This window comes from Ranitomeya imitator, chromosome 6 (genome assembly GCF_032444005.1).
Source record: "Ranitomeya imitator isolate aRanImi1 chromosome 6, aRanImi1.pri, whole genome shotgun sequence".
Lineage (NCBI taxonomy): Eukaryota > Metazoa > Chordata > Amphibia > Anura > Dendrobatidae > Ranitomeya > Ranitomeya imitator.
This window is the reverse complement of record NC_091287.1, coordinates 460,420,360-460,432,859: the sequence shown is the minus strand read 5'-3', so window position 1 is coordinate 460,432,859 and position 12,500 is coordinate 460,420,360.

The following is a 12,500-nucleotide window of genomic DNA, read 5'->3' as shown; positions in this document are numbered from 1 at the left end:
GGGAGATGGATTAGATAATTACAATGCAAAAGTAGATAAATACAAGAAAAGAAAAATACACAATAAAAATATATCAGAGAATACCTGAAAAAAAAAAAAGGAATATGTAAGGTGATATGCAGATAAAAACACTTAAAATAGTATATAGTGGAAAAAAATGCAAGAGCTCAATAGGATATTATCCACATGAGAGGGTTGATATATAGAAGTAGAATCGCTCACATTGTGTGAGACACAACACTTATAGAGCTTAAGAACCAGATGCAGCAGCTTCCATAGACAGGAGAATAAAGCAACAGGATAGCAAGTGTTTCTGCGCTCTCCAGAATAAGTCACACGTATGTTTAGGGTATGTGCACACGATGCGGAAAACGCTGCAGATCCACAGCAGTTTCCCATGAGTTTAGGCAGCGCCCCAGGTTCCTGGTCGTTGCAATAATATCATTCTCCTCTAGGGGGAGTGATGTTACGTTTGGAGGCAATAAAGGAGATCTCTTTACAAGGTAACACAAACATACAACACATTTCATACTCCAGTCCACCAGGGGGAGCTATGCTCCTATTTATTAGGGCACTCTTCACACTTAGGTAAGACTGGTGGCCTGGAGAGGAAGTTAGGCAGTTGCTGGCTAAGTTTTGCTCAGGTAGTTGGTCCCTGACAGGGGTGGGAACCTGTCAGAGGCCTAGACAGAAGGTCACGGAGCTGCGCCTGCCCCACGTGCCGCAGTTCCTAAGAAAGGACACGAACAGAGAACTGTATTGTAGAGAGTGAGAAGAACTCATAGCAAAAGGAGAGGATACCAGAAGGAGTTCTTCCCTGCACAGGCTGCCGCCTTCTGAGGCGAAGGATCCCCGTAGCCGGAATTCCAAGGGAGCAACAGTCCTTTATGCTTTGCTCCAGAGACCGGCAAGACAGCTAATTTCACGTTACTGATTTGCCCATACACCCAGGAGGTATGGTGGCACCCACGAGAGGCCGGGGCATGATAGAGTCCCTGTAAAAAGCCTCACGCCACCAGTCATACATGTTGTCCTATCCATCTGGGGGACAGAGAGCGAGACATAACATCAATAACATCTACAACATCTGTGAGGACCTTATGAGAGGCTCAGCAGGGAGGTACTACAACACCAAGGTGCTAGAGGAAGGCTACTGATTTCCACCTGGATAAGGGGACTCTGGATTTGCCTCCAAACCGGCTGGACTCTGATAGCCCTGTGATCTGTGCTCTGGACTGTGGATGCTGAAGCCTTCAGTAAAAGGTAAAGAGACTGCAACCTTGTGTCCTCGTTATTAACTGCGCCTCACACCATTCACCATCTATACACCGGGAAGCCCTGGGGATACACTTCACCAGTGGGAAGGTATACCATCTAGCTGCCATAACATCACCCCAGCGGACCCCTAAGCAGCGTCGGTCACTCTGACCGAATACCACAGGTGGCGTCATGAACATATCTCTTTAAAGACCTTTCCCTTTAATACGGATGTCCCATGGGCCACGAACTGGGTCAGCCACCGTGACATCCCCCTTGAGAACTGAAGGACCTGGTACCGAGTACCCCACTGCCCGTGGTGCCGCGCCATTTACATTACAATGTAAACCAATGGGAAACAAAACAATGTGAACATGCAGCGGAAAAAAAGAGGAAACGCAGTGGTTTATATTACGGAGTATGTCACTTCTTTCTGCGGATTCTGCAGCGGTGTTACAGCTGTTCCTATGGAAAACTGCAGTTATACAACCGCAGAAAAACCGCGGTAAATCTGTGATATATCTCCAGCAAAAACGCCGCGTTTTTGCCCTGCAGATTTATCAAATCCACTGCAGAAAAATCCGCAGTGGACCAGAATACGTGTGCACATAGCCTTAATGTCAACCTACAGTTCAATTTATGTATAAGTGTAACTTAATCAGGAGAGGAAAGATACACTTCCTATCCTGCTATTTCATTAATAGTATAATGTAGTAAAAACAAATGTATTAGTGTGCCACATAATGTGAAAATATATGTGTGATAAATGTGTTAATTAAATAAAAAATGAATACGTTTTTTACACAAGATAATAATTTTGGGGAGTGAAAAAACTTGAAAAGTAAGAAAACATGTTAAAGTGCAAAGATAATATATTCATAAAACGATGAGTGCGTATGAAATATATAAACCAAGGAATAAAGTAGAAGGAGGAGGGAACTGAATACCAGAGTAGAATGAAAGTGAATAAAATATGATATATACAAAGGCAATTAAAAAAAAGACGATAAAACCAAAATAATAATAATAACATAGAGTAGTGTAGAGTTAATAATAATAATAATCTTTATTTTATATAGTTAAACACACTAAATGTTCGCCCACAGAGGGTAGCACATGGAGGAGATATCATGGCATTTCTGGATCATCAGGAGGCTCAATTTAGAAGTTATGAGACAGAGGACATCAGATGGTAATATATCCATTGCGAGATATACGTATATATATCTCACAATGGGCATACGCATCGTGGCATGAGACACAGAGACTGACATCACAGAACCACAAAATGATAAGTTTTATCTAATTTTTTATGGTGTGCTCTAAATGCCTTTGTAGAATAGTACCAATGTTGTCTAGACTAGATTATTTTCTATGTTATCTAATATCTAGAGACATCCAGGATAAGTGAGGGCGAGCCACATCCCATATTATTAGGATGCCAAGCTCTGCTGCTAATCAGGAACAGCCTAGCGGACATTCTAGAGATAAGTAGGCCCATTTTGTGTTGTATAACCTCGGAAGGCATTACTGATCTGATATAACACAAAGATTACTCATATCGATCTGTTTGGGATAAGATATCAACCGTTATATGGTAAATCTGTTAGATTCACATTTATAGAATATCCATGTAATCATAAAACTGTTGAGATCAGAATTCTTTTTGTATTTCTTTAAGAGAATACTGCTACAATTAGTTCAGGTTCTTTTAGACATAAACTCTGCTATTCACTGTGAAAATGGGTCTATCAGGTGCATTTTATTCATTTATTAAATAAATTCATATTTTTAACCCCTTTCCGACGTATTAATACGCCCACGCCGGAATCCTTCCCTTTGATGTGAGCTACGGTGCTGAGCCTACATCTTTCCCGGCACATGTTAGCTGTTTTAAACAGCTAACATGTGCTTTTAACAGCCGTGGGTGGAATCGCAATCCACCTGCGGCTGTTAACTTGTTAAATGCCACTGTCAATTTCTGACAGCGCCACTTAACTCATGCTTACAGGAAGCGCGTCGGTAATCCCGCCCATCCGCGACCCCTTTACATGATCGCGGGTCACTGATGTGTCAGCATGACAACCAGAGGTCTCCAGCAGATCTCTATGGTTGTCATAGCTAGATTACTATTAGCGCCAGCCACCGACTCAAAGCATGTGAGCATTTCTGCTACATGCAGGCGATCTGATTATCGCCTGTGTGTAGCAGAGGCAATCAGACAACTGCAGCTTCTAGTCTCCCATCCAGACTATTGGAGCATGCAAAAAGATTAAAAAAATAGTGTTTGAAAATATTTAAAAAAGAAAAAAAACAAAAGTTCAAATCACCCCCTTACGTCCCATTCAAAACAAAACAGTACAAAAAAATTCAAACATACACATATTATACACATGTTTTTTGTTACCAAAGTTTGGATTTTTTTTTCACCACGTAAATAAAAAAGAACCTAGACATGTTGGGTGTCTAAGAACTCGCAATGACCTGGAGAATCATAATCGCAGTCAGTTTTGTGGAATTGCACTTTTTTTGCAATTTCACTGCACTTGGAATTTTTTTCCCTTTTTCCAGTACACAAAATTTTAAAACCAATAGTGTTGTTCAAAAGTACAACTTGTCCAGCACTAACACTACTGTTTCTACGGCTGCTGTAGCAGGTGGGTGTTAAGCTTATAGATTACTGAGACTTTTCTACTCTTTCTATACACCTGTGTTTTACTGCAATGGGCTAGTAGGTACAGTTGTGCTCAAAAGTTTACATACCCCAGCAGAATTTTTGCTTTCTTGGCCTTTTTTCAGAGAATATGAATGATAACACCAAAACTTTTTCTCCACTCATGGTTAGTGGTTGGTGTAACAGAGTCACCCCCAGCCTGTACACATGAACCATAATGTAATCAGGCCTACATTAAAGGAAACCTGTCACCCCCAAAATTGAAGGTGAGCTAAGTCCACCGTCATCAGGGGCTTATCGACAGCATTCTGCAATGCTGTAGATAAACCCCTGATGTATCCTGAAAGATGAGAAAAAGAGGCTAGACTATATTCACCCAGGCACGGTCCCGATTCTGTTCTGGTCCAATGGGTGTCGCGGTCCAGTCCGGGGCCTCCCATCTTCTTACGATGACGTCCTCTTCTTGTCTTCAGGCTGCGGCTCCGGCGCAGGCGTACTTTGTCTGAACTGTTGAGGGCAGAGCAAAGTACTGCAGTGCCCAGATCAGAGAGGCCCAGCGCCTGCGCACTGCAGTACTTTGCTCTGCCCTCGACAGTACAGACAAAGTACGCCTGTGCCGGAGCTGCAACCTAAAGACAAGAAGAGGATGTCATAGTAAGAAGATGGGAGGCCCCGGACAAGACTGCAATGACCATCAGACTGGACCGCAATGGGACCGCCCCTGGGTGAGTATAATCTAACCTCTTTTTCTCATCTTTCAGGTTACATCAGGGGGTTATCTGCAGCATTACAGAATGCTGTAGATAAGCCCCTGATGCCTGTGGGCTTAGCTCACCTTCGATTTTGGGGGTGACAGGTTCCCTTTAACATTCCTTGTCCTGTATCTGGTGGGGTAATTTGTGTCTTTGTTCCTCTCTTCTGGGGGGCATCTCGCATACACAAACCTTTAGACAGACTGCAGTCAGGGTTTCTGGAACATTCTTAATCCTTGCAGCTATGTTTAAAGAGGTGGGTGTTAGTACCTCTGCCTAACAAGGGGGCTGATCCCAAAAGTGGTAGGACAATAACCGACATGTTCAGCTAGTTGATGCTGTATCTTGGGAAGGACGAGGATCTGCAGCTGCGGACAAGTCCTGTATCATGGTTGGAGATGGAAGATCATTCGACACGTGGGATGGTGATATCTTACAACCCAGCTGGATTTGAGGACCGAATCTAGAGTTTGTTGTTACATATTCCTTGGCATCGGATTACCGGGTGGTGCCCCCTGATTTGTCCCTTTATGTGTGGCCACCTTGAATGCATATTCTAAGGAACTATATCTACATTTGATGTTATATTTGCCCAGTCTCAAAAAAAGTTGTTGGATTGTTTCTCAGCTTGCTGTCCTTGCCTGCTGTCACACACCGCGTCACAGTTGGATGAAGCCATTTATTGTCAAACTACTGTGTTTTCTCTTTTTACATCATAATGACAACCCAAAACATCCAAATGACCCTGATCAAAAGTTCAAATACCCCATTTCATAATTCCATGTATTGCCCCCTCTAACATCATTCACAGCTTGAAGTCTTTTGTGGTAGTTGTGGATGAGGTTCTTTATTTTATCAGATGGTAAAGCTGCCCACTCTTCTTGGCAAAACGCCTCTAGTTCCTGTAAATTCCTGGGCTGTCTAGCATGAACTGCGCGCTTGAAATCTCCCCAGAGTGACTTAATGATATTGAGGCCAGGAGACTGAGTTGGTCATTCCAGAACCTTCACTTTGTTCTGCTGTAGCCAATGACACGGCAACTTGGTCTTGTGTTTTGGATCGTTGTCATGTTGAAACGTTCAAGTATGTCCCATGTGCAGCTTCCTTCAACTTTGATCAAGTTCCTGTGCCTTTGTAGTTCACACATCCCCAAAACATCAGCGATTCACCTCCTTGCTTTACGTCGGGGTCACACTTGCGAATGCAATGCAAGAAGCTCGCACGAGTCTTTCGCATCAAAACTCGGCAGCAGCTGCCGGCTCTCGGGAATGCAGCGTTCAGCTGCATAGAAATACATGCAGCCGCACACTCTGGTCCTGAGTGCTAGCGGCAGTGCCAGGTATTGATGGAAGAGACTCATACGAGTTTTTCCAATTGCACTCGCAAGTGTGACCCCAGCCTTACAGTAGGAATGGTGTTCCTTTCATCATAGGCCTTGTTGACCTCTCTCCAAATGTAACATTTATGGTTGTGGCAAAAAAGTACAATTTTGGCTTGTCTCTGTGCTGTTTTGCATACTGTAGGCGAGATACTTTGTGGCATTTGCTCAGTAATGGCTTTCTTCTGGCGACTCAACCATGCAGCTCATTCTTCTTCAAGTGCCTCCTTATTGTGCATCTTGAAATAGCCACACCGCTAGTTTTCAGAGAGTCCAGTATTTTAGCTGATTTTATTTGTGGGTTTTTCTTTGCATCCTGAACAATTTTTCTGGCAGTTGTGGACAAAATTTTCGTTGGTCTACCTGACCGTGGTTTTGTTTTTACAGAGTCCCTGATTTTCCATTTCTTAATCACAGTTTGAATGCTGCTGACTGGCATTATCATTTCCTTGGATATCTTTTTGCATCCCTTTCCTGTTTTATACAGTTCAACTACCTTTTCCTGTAGTTCCGTTGACAATTCATTTACTTTTCCCATGACGCACAATCCAGAAACGTCAGTGGCTAGATGAAAGATGCAAGAGTCTGTCTGGATCCCAGAAGCTCACTCAGCTTTTATGCACACACACCCAGACTACAAGCAAACAGGTCACAGGTGAGGATATTACCTTTAGTAGTAATTCAAAACCATTGTGTCAACTTCTGTGCATGTTATCAGGACAAAATCACTAGGGTATGTGAACATTTGATCAGGGTCATTTGGAAGTTTTGGGTTGTCATTATGATTTAAATTAAAAGAAAGAGAAAACACGGTAGTTTAACAATAAATGGCTTCACCCAAAAACTAAGCATGAGTGGAGAAAAAGTTTTGGTGTTATCATTCAAATTCTCTGAAAAAAGGCCCAGAAAGCAAATTCTGCAGGGGTATGTAAAGTTTTGAGCACAACTGTAATTAGCTTTCTGCTTTGAGCCATTGGAGGGTCTCACTTCTATATAAACCACAGCAGACAGTCTCTAGATACTAGTTATTAGTTAGTTTTCAGATAGAGCTGGTTTCAAACACCCTGCTCCTGTATGATTTTGTATATCCTGTTGTCTGACCTTGACTTGTATTTTGACTACATGTTTGCCTCCTGATTTTGTTCCTAAAGTGGCTTTTTGGAATATACCCAGCATGATGACCCCTCTTGCTGTGATTCACTCCTCAGGACTGCAGCACTTCCGTGGAAACGGAAGTCAGTGGACCCCATTATAGGTTCAAATCTCTTTACAGAGGTTAAAAGGGTGAAATCCAACCATAAAATCTCAATACATGAAATAGCGAATCAACAATATATTTTATTTGAATCAGATTATAATCAATAGGATAGAAAAACAATGCCTAAAAAACAAATAGTAAAAACAAATGGCAAACACCCAGACAGGTATAGATCAGTATCCAGAGGAAGAGAGTTATGTCAAATTCAATAAAAGACAGGTAGTATATCATATATACAAATTGGCATAGTATAAATAGCATCCCCATTTATCCATTATTCATATCAAATCTTTGCAAATGAATACTGTAACTAGATTAGTAAGTAGGTAAAGTGCTAGTGCAATAAGGATTCAGTTATAGCACATATCAGTTGTTGCCTAGTAAATCAGGCTATAATTGATAAACTGTAATGCCAATATAGGAAAATGGACCTAAACAAGAAGATCATAGATCCTACGGCATGTAGGTCCTATATGAGTGAGCATTTACCACTTATAGTGTGTTTCTTCGCAGGAGCTAAATTTCCTAGAACAATAATTTGAAGACTTACACTGTCAGGCTTCCTCTTCCTAGTGGTGTTCACCCCGACACGCGTTTTGGCTTTCCGCCTTAGTCAGATTCAGGATTTCCTGCCAATCACAGTAATGCAGTAACCATGTTAGGTACCGTCATTACTGTGATTGGTCAGTCGCAGAGCGTCATCGGGTCTATATAGGACCCGGTGATGCCATGTTCAGCGCATTGTACCTGGATATAGTGTAGGGAGAGTTTCTGCTGCAGAAAGGACAGTGTGTTATATAGTGTTACAGTACCTGCTGTTGCAACATTAAACCAATAGTCCTTTTCAGGGCTAATTCAAATACATTCTATTTTATAATACCGCTCTTATCTGCAAGTAGTGTAGGGTTAGCTGGCAGAATAGGGATAGTGTATTAGAGGCATTTAGTCGAGATTCATTGCATTACAGTTCTTTGTACTGCTACGTACAACAAAAAAAAGTAATTTCTGGGGCAATTTAAATAGATTCTATTTTCTAATAATAAAACTGTTATCTGCAATTTTTGTAGTATTAGCTGCTAGAGTAGGGATGACTTATTAGAGGCATCTAGTCAGGGATGGATTATTGTCTTACAGTCCTCAGTGCTGCCACATACAACCAAAGGTCCTTTCAGGGTCAATTTAAATAGATTCTATTCTCCATTCTTCAAACTTTTATAGATAACAACTACAGGAATGCCTGGCTGTCACAAATAAGAATATGATGAAGAAGAAGAATATGAAGAAGATGAAGAAGTTGATTATGAAGAAGAAGAATAGTTGAATAAAAAGAATATGAAGACTGTAAAAAAACTAATAATAATACGAAGAAGGTGAAGCAGATGAATAAGGTGAAGGAGAAGTTGATGGAAAAGATGCTGCTGCTGAGGATGATGAAGAAGAAAGTGTGGGAGAAGTTAAAAAGAAGGTGAACAGCATGAAAGTAGAGAAACATAAATATTTGACTAAATATAAAAAATCGTAACATAGTCAATATCTTTGTAACTCCAAACGTCTTAAAAAAAAAAAATTAATTTCTGCTATTCCATTTGATTGGGCTAAACCTCTATGCCTTTAATGTCTCCTCCACCTCCCCCAATACATTCTATGTTATTCTTAGTTGTTTTCCTTCATGTAGAATTAACATACAAGGAAAGAAAGGCTTTATTTTAATTCCGATATTTTGGTCCCATTGACTTGCATTGGTATCGGGTATCGGTATCGGCGATATCCGATATTTTTTTCGAATATCGGCCGATACAATTTGATACCGATATTTATGGATATCAGAAGGTATCCCTCAACACTAATTGTAAGTACACCGTGCTATATAATATGATGATTGCAATATACTAAGAGGATAAAAATTTTGATGGGAGGAGTGCTTCTTTAAATGTGCATCATAATTAAAAACATTACTTAGTGTATGGACAGGGTAAAATAAAAATAAGGAAATCTTTCACATTTACCTGCTGTCACCTCTGTGGATACAGCATAGGCTATGTAAGTAATGATGTCCTCATTCTGCTGTCACATTACTACTGAGGCCTGCAATTGTCGGTCAGGTGACTAGACCACCATGTCTAGATGGTTTTCTGATGATGTACCTTTCTAGCCACCTAATTTTGGCAGCCAATCACTGGCTTTAGAGATCCAGTGACAGAGAAACGGTGACCTCAATGCTATTGGCTCTCTGGTAGGGGTAGGTCACTCGTGACTTGTGCTACATTCACAGAGGTGGCAACAGGTGAATGTGTTACATTTTTTTTTTAATTATTATTATTAATTATTTGTATAGCACCATTAATTCCATGGTGCTGTACATGAGAAAGGGGTTACATACAGAGTTATAGATATTGTTTACAGTAAACACATTTACAGTGAAGACCGTTATTTTCATTCAATCAAGGCCCCCTGTATAATTTTTAGTTTGGCCAAACAAGCGCTCTAAGGTTTGTTGCATCATTGTATTTACCATCATTATAAGTGGCACATTGTATGTAGGGGACCTATTATACATTTTGCATTGGGACCCCATAGCGATAAGTTACGTATCTGATTGTGGCTATTTGCTAACATCATTTTGACTCGCTACATATTACAGTCTGTACTGGAAACATCTGGTAAGAGCATCGTCTTATACAATCAGTAGACTGGAAGCGCTCCTCATTCTGATTATAAATGTAACAAGCCCAAAACATATTCCTAAACTACTTACTCTCAAAACTGATGTCGAACTATTGCACTTCTCTGAACACCATGTAATTGTGAAGGCTCAGCTGCAATATTCAGTAGACTGTTTGACTTATCCTTCATTGGAAAACTAATGTAGGAGATGATAAATGACTACATTGCGAATGCAAGGTACAAGACAGGAAAATGGTGGAAGGCACAAAGTACATTACGCTGTAGTTGTTAATGCAAATCATTGGTGACATTGCGTAGGCACAGTTTCCAAGACCCATAAACAGAACATTTTGTGCAGTTACTGGTTTATTCTGTTAGGAAGCAATAATATAAATCATTATGATATGTTTGCTAAACTTGTATAAATTCACATTTTTAAAATCCATTTTTCATATTAATCTTTAAAATCTCAGTTGGGCATTTACTCAACAAGGATGCTAACTACCATGATCGAAAATATTTTTTTTAGCAGAAGAAACTCTAAGGAAACTAATAAAGTATAGCAAAACTGCACATACATATAGCATGTGTCCATGCTAGAATTTAGCTTTTTCTTATGTGGTTTGTTCCTGCATTCCATGCCAATTCATTTCCTAATATACCTTATTAGCACCCAGAGCTTCATATATCTATTCTAATTCCCCTACACAGACATTAAGTTTTTCTAGCTGCAAATGCCAATAAGTATCTGACAGATATGTCCTTTGTTACATTTTGTCGTTGCTCAATAAACTTCAAGATGAACGGATTTAAAATAAAATGTAATTTTGCACTATCCTTTTGGGAGTTATTTAAGCTATATGTCTTTATATATGGCCACCTGGTGGAGGACACATATGTATATGCTGTCATGTACATTCTGCCTCAGTGACTTCTAATTTTGAGCTGTACATAGTAAACTGCTGAGCTTCATCTACTGATGATTGCAGACACAAAAGATTTATCGTAAAACTTATTCAGGAGATATGGCAGCATGTATTAGAAAAAAAACAGCGCTCCAATTAGTACAATATAAAGATATATTAGACTTAATATTATATTAATAGGTATACGTCCACATTAAATCAGAAAGCAGTCTCATTTCTGGTTTATTTATGGTGAAATATTCAACCAAACTTGTCATAATTCATAGAATCTGGGAAATTGTATGCTTTTAGTTGTGAGTTCTGGAAGCCTTAGTGGGGTGTGGTGCTCTCCAGTTGGTTGGAGCATGAAGCTAATAACTTCAGCTGGAAGCACACACCCACACTGCCAGACTGACAGCACTACAGGTCATAGATACTCTAACCTTAGTGGTTGGACAAAGCCCGGCTGCGGGCTACTAATTTTAGGCTGGGGTGGCCAATATCCATGGCCCCTTACAAGTCTGAGAATACCAGCCCCCAGCTGTTTGCTTTAGCTTGGCTGGTTGTCAAAATTGTGGAGACCCCAAGTGTTTTTTAAAATTATTTATTTAAATCATTTTAACCACTTTGCGACATTGAACGTAAAGGTGTATCCAAGTTCACCTACCTTCCTTTGATGCAGGCTGTGGCAATGATCCTGAAATTTTTCCGACACATTTCAGCTGATTTCATAGCATAGCAGATGAGGCCTGCTGTGTGTAGCATAAGTGATCATATGATCGCAGCTTCTAGTCTCCCATGCAGACTGCTAAAGGCAGTGAAAAGTTAAAAAAAAAGTTTTAAAAAATATTTTAAAAAATGTAAAAGTTTAAATCATCCCCAATAAAAAAAAACACATATTTGGCATTGCCGCATTTAGAATTTCCAGATCTATAAATCTATAAAAAGAATTAATCCAATTGGTAAAAGTCATAACGAGAAAAAGAATCAAAACGCCAGAATTGCGTTTTCTGGGTCACCGCAACATTGCATTAAAATGTAATAACGGGCTATCAAAAGATCATATCTACATCAAAATGACATTATTAAAGACATCACCTTTGTGCTAAAAAAATAAGCCATCACGAAAAAAGGAGACGCTACGGGTCTCGGAAATTTGCAACTTTTTTTTTTTCACAAACTTTGAATTTTTTTTCACCACTTAAATAAAAAAGAAACTATATGTTAGGAGTCGAGTTTCCTCTGCTGCACAGGGGGAATCTCGATCCGTGTCTGCTGCGGTCTCCCATTCTGCATCGGCCACAGTGGAGCCTGCTCAGCGGAGACGTCGGTCCCAGCGTCTCACTGAGACTGATACTGTGCAAAGGGTTACTGCTGCCTCTCCAGGCTCTGCTATTGTACCCTGCACTGATCTGTGGCGAGCAGGCTTTTCTGGGACTAAGTCCTGCTTTGCACACACTGAGCATGCCCAGGGCAAGATCTCTCAGTGGAGATCTAGGGTCATATGCTCAGGTACTGCAGCAACTTCCATTGGTCCTTCTCGGAAGGTCCAGTAGGTGCTAGGACTAAGTCCTGCTTTGCACACACTGAGCATGCCCAGGGCAAGATCTCT